General features: G+C 36.9%; 1 non-coding gene across 1 annotated transcript; it reads left to right on the top strand.

Annotated features, from left to right (window-relative positions):
- Positions 1-574: 574 nt before the first annotated feature.
- LOC142452262 (small nucleolar RNA SNORA48) lies at positions 575-718 on the top strand. Its single transcript, XR_012785285.1, has one exon. It is a non-coding gene; the product is annotated as a small nucleolar RNA SNORA48 (small nucleolar RNA).
- The last annotated feature ends 11,769 nt before the right edge of the window (positions 719-12,487 follow it).

Genomic DNA, 12,487 nt, shown 5'->3' with positions numbered 1-12,487 from the left:
GGCAGACTTCAGATATTTAGCACATTTATTTTGAGCACTTGAATTTTGTATTGGTTAAAAATGAATTAATTGATTTTTTGTTTTAAAACTTTATAAAATATGATATTAACATGTTGTTGTTAAGTGTCATTATGACAGTTCTGATGCGTAGCGCCATTATGTACAACAGAATGAAACACTGCCCTGACCTGGGCCATCCTCACAGTTCTTATATTTGAGTTTATGGTTGCAGCCACTATCTCCATCCATCTTGTCAAAGTCCTTCCTCTTTATCACTGCCCCTCTCCTTTACCAAGCAAGGTGTCCTTTTCCAAGGACTGGTCTCTCCTGACAATGGGGCCAAAGGACATGAGTTGAAGTCTAGCTGTTCTTCTTCCATGACAGATTTGTTTGCTCTTTTGTTAGTCCATGGTATTTCGCTATTCTTAACAAGCATTTTAATCCACATGCATGGATTTTTCTTCAGTCTTCCTTATTCAATGACCAACTTTCATATGCATATGAAGCAATTGAAAATAATATGGTTTGGGTTTGTGTCAAGTCCACTTTAGTTCTCAGAGAAACATCCTTGCTCATCCCCTGGCTATGGGCAAAGAGACACCTAATTGGTGGTGGTGCTCTTCTATCAGTCAGGGGCAGAGCAGACTGGCAGCCCTTTGTTCATCTTAGCTTGATGCCTAGATCGTGGTCAAAGCTGTTTCATGCCTAGGGCACATTAAAAAAAAAAGAAAGAAACATCCTTGCTTTTCAACACTTTAAAGAGATCTTGTGAGCATTTTGGTTTTCTTTATATTTAATTTAAATCTGTACTAAAGGTCACAATATTTGATCTTCATCATTGAGTGTTTCAAGTCCTCCTTACTTTTAGCAATCAAGGTTATGTCATCTGTATATTGAAGATTGCTAGTAAACTTTCCTCCAATCCTGGTGCCACATCCTTCTATATATAATCCAGCTTTTCTGATGATTTGCTCAGTATACAGATTGAATACCTTGACGCATGTTGTTTTTATTGTAAAAATTCAGTATTTTCTTGCTCTGTTTACACAATTATTGACCTCTGTATAGGTTCCACATGAACACAATGGAGAGTTCTGGGATACTCATTTATTTCAAGACTATCCTTTAGTTGGTTATGGTCCACAAAGTCTAATGCTTATGCATAATCAATAAAACACAAGTAAACATTTTCCTCATATTCTTGACTTTGAGTCAAGATCCATCTGATATCAACAAAGATATTCCTTGTTCCCCATCCTCTTATGAATCTGACTTGACAGTCTGGCAGCTCGCGGTCAATATACTGCTGCAACTGTTGTTGGATGATCTTCAACAAACTTTTACTTGCACGTGATATCAATGATACTGTTTGAAGGGTGTAAAGTTTGATGCAGACATTTACTTACAATAAGGTGCTAGCCTATTGTTTAATTCCAAGGTGACTTCAGCATATACTTTTAGGTCAAGGTTTAAAGATTTTTTTACAAGGAAATAGTTTTAGTGCCTCATCTTGTCTCATTTTCCCCAGAAGGCCTGGATGCCACATGAATTTCAAACTGTTTCTCACTTTTCCATTTTCAATCAAGACTCTTCCATAGAATCTTTTATTTAAATGAACACACTCCTTCTTTGAATTCAGAGAGAAATTTGTTAAGAGAAAATAATTCACAAATATTCAATAAATTGACTAGTTAATATAATCTGCCACATTAGACATGTTTCAAAAGGGCAGCTGGGCAAATATATCTATAAGGAGAAACAGAAGGCATATTTTCTCAAATGTCACTGTTCCTCTCTGTTGATTTCTTGAAAACAAAATAACACAATTTTATATCCAATCAGCAAGTACTTATGACTGCAGATAGTGTTAAGAGAGAACGTTGCACCCAGTACTTACTATCCGGTGATCAGGGAGCCTGCCTGAACAAGGGTGAGAACAGTGCCATTGGGGACTTATGTTTAGGAACCATGCGTACCGCCACAGGACGTTTGGAAACATTGTTCTTCTGCAATCAGTAACAATCCAACATCATGTCAGATTTTTAATTTATTATTTCACTGAGCTATTCCATCCCCCAAAAGCTTATTTAGCCATGATGTATTCAGAATATGGTCCAAAATCTGGATATTACTTTTGATTTAATTACCAGAGTTCCTGGTGAAAACATCACTGGGTACAAAATGGAAGGGGAAAGAATGAAGAAAAGTGAAAAGGAGATAGAAACGAAAACTTAGCTGTCTCGAGGAATTTGAGATCATCTTTCTGAATAATGCTTGGGACTGAAGCATTCTTTACTGGTGATCAATGAATAAGTGGAGGGAGGTAGAGTTGACCTCTTCTAGGTAAGAAAAGGAGCTGGATCAATTCATGTGCCCCCAAATAAGGTCACACTCTATCATCAAGAAGGCTCAAGGCAAGATCTGGAGTCAGGGCCAACACAGAGACTATGATTGATGACCACAATTTTATTTTCTAGATCCTGAGTTAAGTCAACAAATAATATGGTTTTCTTAATTGAGAAAAGGTGGTCTACTCTCAATTATTCGTGCTATAAAAACCAGGATGAGTGGAGGGGTAAATCCCCAAAACTTGAGCATCCTCTAGTTCAGATTCTATATGCAAGAAAGAAAACCAAAATCTTAAAAGCTGTGCCTGCTCTTTATATTTGGAGGCACAGGTGTGTCTTGTTTACGAATAGAAATTTTAGAGCAATATCAGCCCTTATTTGTTGACTCTCTGTAGTTCTCCAGCCAGCGATGTCTATACTATCCCATTTGCACTTCTATACACAAAAAAAACTCTTTCTCACACAAAGGACTATTATGCTTGCATATAATTTTGTAAAATTTATTTGAACACCCTGCATAGTAATCTATGATCCAATATTCCCAATTACAACAATAAATCAAATATGCTGGGGGGGAAAGGCATAATTTGGAAATAGATTTAAGTCCAAATACATATTAATTAGTAGGCAAATAGGATTATTTGTCCCAATTAGTACCAAATATAATTCTCTCACAAAAATGTTTATTTTTACTGAAAGGAACTCTAGTGGCATAGTGGTTTTGCATTGGCTGCCTACTGCAAGGTCACAAGTTTGAAGCCACTAGGTGCTCCACAGGAGAAAGAAGAGACCTTCTACTCACTCCCCTTGAGAATTACAGTCTCAGAAAACAACAGAGACACTTTCACCTTGTCTTATGGGGTGACTATGAGTCAGAATCAACTCGATAGTAGTACATTTGAGTGTTTATTTACATTAAATAGAAATATTCTCAAGAATGAAAAGAAAAGAAATCAAAGCAAACAAAAAAAATCGAAGCAAACATTTCACAATATATTACTTTGATTGTGTTCAGCATTGGGGAAACAAAGTCTTGACCAGAAACACCTGTTTGTTAGTAAAAAATATATAATTTAACGGGGGCTCATACAATTTTTATCACAATCCATACATATATCCATTATGTCAAGCACATGTGTACATTTGTTGCCATCATCATTCTCAAAACATTTTGTTTCTACTTGAGCCCTTGGTATCAGTTCCTCATTTTCCCCCTCTCTCCCTTATCCTCTCTCCATCCCAAACCCTTAATAATTGATAAATTATTATTATTTTTTCATATCTTACACCGAGCAATGTCTCCCTTCACCCACTTTTCTGTTGTCCATCCCCCAGGGAGGCGGTCATATGTAGATCATTGTGATCGGTTCCCCCTTTCTCTCATACCTTTCCCTTACCCTCCTGGTATCACTACTCTCATTATCTGTCCTGAGGGGCTTTTCTGTTCTGGATTCCCCGTGTTTCCAGCTCTTGTCTGAACAGTGTTCATCCTTTGGTATGGCCAGATTTGTAAGGTAGAATTGGGATCATGATAGTTGGGGAGGAGGAAGAAGCATTTAGGAACTAGAGAAAAGTTGTATGTTTCATTGGTGCTATACTGCACCCTGACTGGCTTGTCTCCTCCTTGCGACCCTTCTGTAAGGGAATGTCTAGTTGCCTACAGATGGGCTTTGGGTCTCAACTCTGCACTCCCTCTCACTCACAGTAATATAATTTTTTGTTCTTTGATGCCTGATACCCCATTGACACCTTGTGATCACACAGGCTGATGTGCTTCTTCCATGTGGGTTTTGTTGCTTCTCAGCTAGATGGCCGCTTGTTTATCTTCAAGCCTTTAAGACCCCAGTTACTATATCTTTTGGTAGCCATCAGCTTTCTTCACCACATTTGCTTATGAACCCATTTTGTCTTCAGAGATCATGTCAGGTAGGTGAGCATTACAGAATACTGGATTGTTAGAACAAAGTGTTCTTGCTTTGAGGGAGTACTTAAGTAGAGGCCCAATGTCCATCTGCTTTCTTAATACTAAATCTATAAATATATGCACATAGATATATTTCACCATCATCATATATAAATATATTTACATATGTACATGCCTGTATTTAGACCTCCATAAATGCCCTTTGCCTCCTAGTTCTTTCCTCTATTTTCTTTTACTTTCCTCTTATCTCACTATCATGATCAACTTTCATTTGGATTTCAGTAATGCCTCTCAGTTACATTTCACTTAATCAAGCCCTATCAGGCCTCCTACACCCTCTTCGCCATTGATTTTGTATGTTCCCTTGTCCCTGGGTTTGTTAACATCACTTCCTTTCCTCTGCTTCCCCCTCTCCCATGTCCCCCTGGAACTGTTGGTCCATTGTTTTCTCCTCCAGATTGTTTATCCCGCCTACCTTGTCCAGATAGACCTGCAGAGAAAATAATATGCACCAAAACAAGACAGAGCAAGACACTGTTTGTTAATTTTTAACCACAGTTGAGCCAGGGTTGGCAGTGTTTACATTACAGCTATCCTTATGTCATCAACATATCTCAGCATCACATTGCCATGGCAATCACCCCCACAGCTGAAAAAGCCAGTATGCTTGTTCAAAAGGTGCATTTTAGCCTGATTCCAATATTTGTGATTTATTACATCTAGGCTGAGACCAGCATTGGATTAAGGCAAGTGAGAGCCCTAAGCAATAATAATCTGTGGTTACCCTTCCGTATTTACTCATGTGTTTAAACAGGCTACATGAGTTATACATATACATATGAGGGGGTACCCCCAATTTTTAAAAACTATGCATTTAATTTATTTTTACAAAACAACCTTATCACCTTCAAAGTACTCTCCGTTTCATTTAATACATTTGCCAAATTTGTGATTTCATTCTTGGAAACATTTTTCAGGCTAATCTCTTTGGATTACTGACAGCACCTCCCTCATTTTTTACTTCACTTCTTCTAAGTCCTTAAATAGCTAGTTGCACAGAGCAAGGTCAGGAGAATAAGATACATGGGGCAAGAGAGGCATGCTGATTTTTGGCAAAAACTGGTGCACTGAGATGGCTGGGTGAGCATTTGCATTGTTGTGGTGGCAAAACCAGTCAGTCCTCTGCCAAAGGTCAGGCCATTTTTTTGGTTACATATTGTTATGGAATCTTTTCAGAACCTCTGAATAGAAAGCTTGATTAACAGTCTGACCTGGCAGAAAGAACACCAAATGCACTATTAGTCGACACATTCATCTGTTTGGGAAGTTGACAGACGTCCAGAACAAGGTTTGTCATCAATCGACATTTCACCTTTTTTGGGATGAGAAAACCACTTGTACACTTGAGTTTTCCCCATAGCACTGTCCTTGTACGCTGTGTTCAACATCACAAGAGTTTTTGTGGCATTTTCCAGAGCAGGAAACAAAATTTCTCAGCTGCATGATGTTTTCTTAAATTGACCATCACAAAAAACGAGGTTAAAGCAAAACTGCTTTTATGAAAAAAATTCACTGTGACCAGAGAGAACCTTCCAAGGTGATGGCACTGGGTGCACTAACTCAGATGGAGTTGCTTGTTGTTCACCTAGCGGGAAAAATGCATACTATGAAAGAAAGCTCCACTCAGTGGAGAGTTTTTCCGTTTTTCAGGGTACTGCCTCATATACATGTCTACATATGTGTATGTGTCACATGTCTTAAATATACATGATATTACTCATTTTAAATGTTACTGTAATATTAGGGATTGAAGGCACAAAGAAAGTATGCCATTTTAGTAAAACAAAGTGAACTAGATTATAAAATTGTTTACTATATACCACATTTTCTACAAAAAGAATATTCCACATATTCTACCATAAAGAAAACAATCCAGTGAATTTAGCTGTTTCAATAACTGATGTAAATTTTTTTTGTGCTCCCGCAAGAAAATATTAGCATTTACCAATTTTGCTTTAAATGACTCCACTTCAGTCTCTCCTGCCCCCAACAGTTTTATTGGCATGTAATTCACATATATGTGCCATGTAATTATATTCACAGACAATGCATACATACAATCCATTAGTTAAATTACATAATTACATCAAAGAGTTGTAAATTGGTTCCCACAATCAGGTTGAGAACGTTTTCTTTATTCTTGTACTCATCTCCATTGACTCCCTAATTCCTCCCAGCCTCCCCTACCATGCCCACAAGGAACCATTACTCCACTTCTTGTCTCTATAGATTTACCTATCCTTGATTTCATGTAGAGAAGAACATTAAAATACAAACAACAGCAAAAATCCTAGCAAGAATAGCCAAGTAAAACAGATTAAAAACCTCAATTGAGAAGAAAGCAGAAAGAATTAAAAACTCAGACAAATTTCTCTCTTTTTTATGCTGAATTCTAGGTAATTCCTTTCTTTCTTTTTTGACACTAATGAACATTTATTTACATTCCATTTCCCTCAGTGAAGATACATACTACTATATTAAATGTCACATTTTGAACTCATAATTTACCAACAAAGCCTTTGTTACTTCAATCCACAGTTAACGTTCAATATTTGATCTTGCAAAAAGCCAAAGGAAAAAAAGCCTCCTTGGAACATTGCTTTTAAAACATGAAGGGGCATAAAAATGAAATGAAAAATTGCATCAGAAATAAATTGTTCGCATTTACTGCAGTGGCATGATTCTCTTGCCAGCTGCTGTGTTTTACGGTAATTCCAATAAGCTTCACATTAAAGCATAAAATATCTTCCAAATAAAATGTCAGTTTGATAAAAATCTTCAAAACACTTGCTATTATTGTAAGTTTTGACTGACCACTAACCCCATTGGTTTGTATAAATAATTCCATTTACTTAAAGATTTAATCTGTAAATCAATAATCCGTGTCTTTTGATTTATAGCGAGCCTACACTTGTTTAATATCCCTTCTCAATGGTGCTTTAAATGTATTACTATGGACTAAATCAATGTCACTCTCAACAAGATGATTTTATGCTCCAGGGGGATGATTGATAATATTTGCTAACATAAAATGACACCTATGTCTCTAAGGTGAATGAGAAGCATATATAAACCATAAACAGCTATATGAATGGATTTTGGGTTCTTGCTTAATCCTAACCCCAATCTAAGAAAATGAGTTCTTATGATATGGCTTTGCTTGATACCTACCCTCATGAATAGATCACAGGAGATATGGGAGCTACAGCAAAATGTGGTGAAGAACTAGATGGTGTATTAGGAAGAATAACATTTAGGGTCTTAACATTTGTGTTTAAGTAAGCAGTCATCTAAGTGAGATGTCAATTAAAGCTCACACACCCACCCACCAGCCTGTGTGATATAAGGATTATAAATAACATCATCCAAATCTGAAGGACAGGTGATATTATGAGCTCCTGGGTTGCAGAAGACCTATGGATGACAATGAAAGCCAAAAATTCATTTGTAGGGGCCACACATGGGTTTAGGCTACAGTGATTCCCTCTGAACATAACTGAGGTATGGGAATTGCCTGGTTGTCAGAGTATTGTAGAGATGATTATAGTAGATTAGAATGCAACATATGATTTGGATGGTTAAACAAATAGTAAAATAAAATGCAGCAATTTAGTATAACTAAGTGAATTTAGAACATTTTTCAATTTTGATGCTTGTTTTGTAATAAATGCTATAATTATAAATGAATAAAAAAAAGATGTCACAAAAGAAATTTAATGATCAGAAAACAAATATTATAATACATTGCACATTTTTGTTTTGAGGTGCATTTTTGTTGCTAATATGACATAATTTAAAGCATTTTTCTATTTTTTGCTCATACTAGCTTTGCAATAACTTTATCACAATTAAGCTGCCTTATAACCATATCTGCTTTGATTCAAAATAAGAATGAGTAGAGATTTCCTTAAATCCTAGTAGTACACTGGGGGTTTTTGAATCTCTTTATAGATAAAACAAGTTCTGTCGTACAGTTATTTTGTGATTGCTGATATTAGAAATATGTATAAAGCAATTTCAACACTGGAAAATATGCATGGTGTTTTACTTTTTATTACGGAATCACACATGCATACATGAGCAAAACTTGTCTTTCCTAAATCTGTACACTTAGTTCTCATATATGAATGAGGTTGTCACACTACTCTAGGTTTGAATTTCAGTCACTGGAATAAGCCTGAACTAATTCCTTGGCTTCCTTCCTGCATTTAGCATTAGGCATATTCACCCTGTTTAAGAAGATAAATCCATTTGAAAGCGCTTTATATGCTGTTACCCCTCTTTTCAAGCAAGATTAATGTATGTGAGTGGTGATGCACTTTCTGGTTATACAATATTAATCTCTGGCCTCAGTGATACTTTTGGAGTGCTCCTGTCATTTACATGTTTCTCCCTAATGCTTTTGCGCCAGTGGACTGCTTTGTAATAACTATTTGTCAGTATTTCTTTCTTTGTGTGCTCAAAATCTTCTTGACTTATGTACACACACTGTTAATGACTAGTAGAGGCCTGTACATGGCTTTAAATTTATTTCTGAACGTTTGGGAGCTTTACCAGATTGATGAAAATCCTGTCGCTTATATTATTCCACATAACCAACATAAATATGTACATACTGTAGTGTATTCTTTTTGTTAACAATACTTTCAGTGTCTCTTTTGGTATCTCCTTTTTGTGTCTGTTCTTCAACAATATTTTCTAAGGCATCTAGAAATTGAGTATAGGATTCAAAGACTGCATTCATTGTGACTGTGTGGTATTTCTGGAGTATTAGAAAGACATTTTAATACTTGATCAGCTTCTAAATATCTCTTAATACTTGCTCATCCATGAGTAGAAGCAGTAGAAAACGCATAGAGTAAGCTAACAGGAAAAAAGTAAATTGTATCTGGCTAATAGTTGTCTAGGTATTACATCCTACAAGATTAAGTAAATGTGAACATGGTGTGAAAATGGCATATTCATTACATTCTATTGCATGACTTTATAACACTTTGAATTATTGTCAGTATTTCCTAGCACAGCCACTGGACTTAGAAAAATCATGCTTGTAAAATTCACATCAATGAGGAAATACTTGATTTGCCATGTCTTTACTAATATGGGATATATTGCCCCATTTAGCTGATTTTTTAATGAGAATGATCAGTAGTGAAATCTATTGACAAACTGAAATATTGGACTATATGCTAGATACAGAACCTTATTTTTCTACCATCCAGAAATATTGCTTACAAAGGAGCCAGAAAGAGTGTCATTTGTCATACAATGGTTGTTGGGGAGCCCTTCATAGTTTTCTGCACACATTTTTTGCCTTGAAATAGTCCACATGCCACTGTCGCCTCTTCAAATGGTTGAGGAGAGAGAACTGAATGTGGGCTTATGTATACACAACCAATCCAAAATAAATTGTTTCGTCATACCCAACTAGGAAAATACAATTGTCATCACACATATAATTTGTAAAATGGTATCAGTTTCATTTAACATCCTGCCAGTTCCCTTCCACTATGGTGCTCGCTTTTCCGTGTGTCCTGTTTGCTTGGCACCTACACGTCTCCTTTGGAGTCTCTGCTTTGTACAGCTGGTGTCCTGTCAGTGACCTAAGCATATGCTTACTTTGTTGATTGGGTTGTCTCTGGTTGATACACAACAATTTCTATTTTCAACATGTACTAAAGGTTTCTCTTATGCAGGTACTTCTGGAAAACTCTCCCAGTTGGCAATAACGTGGGAAACTTCATTAGGCATTTGTGAGTGAATGGTGGGATATTTAACCGTATCATGTATATTTGAAGACCTTTTTCCCTGACTAGTTCCTGTTTGCATCTCCTGCCCACCTTCCACAAATCCATAGTTTTACCCATCTTAAACTCAAGTTCTCAATGGACTCCTCTCTTTCTATCAACAATCTACTGAAATGATCATGAAGCTATGTCTTGTTGGCTGATTGCCCAAGGAAAATTCAAAGCATAGCTAAGGTGTTTTCACCAATTTGGAACTAAAAAACTTGCTCTGAATTAATATGCTGCCCTCCTACTAAACTCCCTAGTTATTCAAAGAACCCAGTGGTGTCATTCTTTCCAACAACAAATATCTATTGTGCACTGTCATGTGCTGAGCCCTGGTGGTATTACCCTGGTGGTGGTACCACATTGGGCTGTTAATTGAAGGTTGTACGTTCAAAACCACCAGGCACCCTTCAAGAGAAATACAAGGCCTTCTACTCCCAATGGGTTACAGTCTTAGAAACCCCCAGGGACAATTCCACCCTGTCCCATAGGATCACTATGAATTGGACTCAACTCAATCTCAGTGTGTGGCTTTTTTGATTTTCCATGGGGCAGGTACTCATGGATATAGCACAAGAAACAATATAAAGGTCTTGCTTTCATGGAATTGATAATACAGAGGAAAAGGTAGACAGGGAAGCTGACTGATAATATATTGTGTGGAGAAATTAAGTACTATGAAGAAAAATCCTACGGTAAGTAAAAAATATTGCTACAAGATCATAGAAACTTTTATTAAACAAAAATACCAAAACTGTTAAGATATTGGTTTGGGGGGACATATCCTACATTTAGATGCAGTGTTAATGTTTCTCTAACCCTTCTCCAAAGAATTCTGCTTTCTTCGACTTCTACCATATGACAATGGTACTTTTGGACATCCTTGAGGGATCCAGGTCATGCTCCTTTGGAATGTTCTTCATGTCTTGGGAACTGAAATAAGTGTGCAGGGGAGAGAGGAGGGCTGTAGAGTGCTTGGGGGTAAAGTTTCCCAGTGAAATGATCATGGGACAACCTCTGGAACCCTCAAAGAATGAGCAGGCATATAAAAATATTAAAAATATATCCTTGGCACGACTTTCCTGAAAACTTTTTCCTAATAAACCTTTGTGATTGTCCTCTGTCCTTTGAGAAAACCTAGCAAGATGACCCATTTGGATCACCAAAACCAGTTGGCAGAACCTTCTCAGCAGAACTTTTTGCCTTGAATAAATGACCCAGCAGATACTGACATTTCTAAGGCACACCCTAAGACAAGTATATCGCTGAGAAAACTTGTCTGTAGCCATTCACTGATTGTAGAGACATTTAAAAACATGTTTTGTTTGAAATAAACCCATGCATGTATGGAACCAAACCCTAATATCAATAATTTTTTTATCTACCCTCATCAAACAGTGTGAGGAGATCAAATGTGATTACTGTGGTGGTGGAGGGGAGCCATGGACTACTTTAGACAGCTTTATCGGGGAAGGTGTCTGTGAGTTAACGCAAATAGAGATTAAAAAAAAGAATTTCAGGTATAAATGTGCAAATAATATTGCATGGAAAACTTAACATTGAGGGAAATATGATGAGGACTATATTCCCTAACTTAGAGGGAATCTGGAAAGCTTATATTCCATGATAGGAAAGCCTCCACTTTGGTAAGTTAGAAGTAAAGTCCAAGTACATTATCCTGCTTTAAATATTCCCACAGATTCTCCTCTTAACCGCTATCCTGCCTTATAATGAGCACATGGTTGATTTTTATCTCCCTACAGAAGCAGATATCTGTTGCTATCTCCTCCCACAGTGTTTCCTAACCCCCTTCATAGCTTCTCCCAATGCAGGTATTATATTTCCTCACCTGTGAGCTTAGGGACCCGAGTGAAGATGCCACCCACCTTGTGACCCACGTAACTACTGAATATGCATTAGGGCTGCGGTTCTAAACCTGTGTGTCGTGACCTCTTTGGGGGTCAAATGACCCTTTCACATTAGTAAGCCCATCAGAAAACACATATTTCCATGGTCTTAGGACCGAGACACCGCTCCTCCATCTATCTCCAGGTGGGTCCACCCACGAGTACCCAGAGTGAAGACTGTTATCCATGTTACACCATGCTTCAAGACAAAATTTCATTTATTTGTCATTAGAAATAAATCTTTCACAATATATAATTACATTTTGTTTTTGTGAATAGTCACTATGCTTTATGTTCAATTTGTTTTTTTTCTTTATGTTCAATTTGTAACAATGAAAATACATCCTGAATATCAGATATTTACATGATGATTCATAATAGTAGCAAAATTATAGTGATGAAGTAGCAACAAAAATAATTTTATGGTTGGGGTCACTACAACATGAGGAACTGTAT

Source organism: Tenrec ecaudatus, chromosome 6 (assembly GCF_050624435.1).
Source record: "Tenrec ecaudatus isolate mTenEca1 chromosome 6, mTenEca1.hap1, whole genome shotgun sequence".
Taxonomy (NCBI): domain Eukaryota; kingdom Metazoa; phylum Chordata; class Mammalia; order Afrosoricida; family Tenrecidae; genus Tenrec; species Tenrec ecaudatus.
This window is presented reverse-complemented; position numbering and strand designations above follow the sequence as displayed.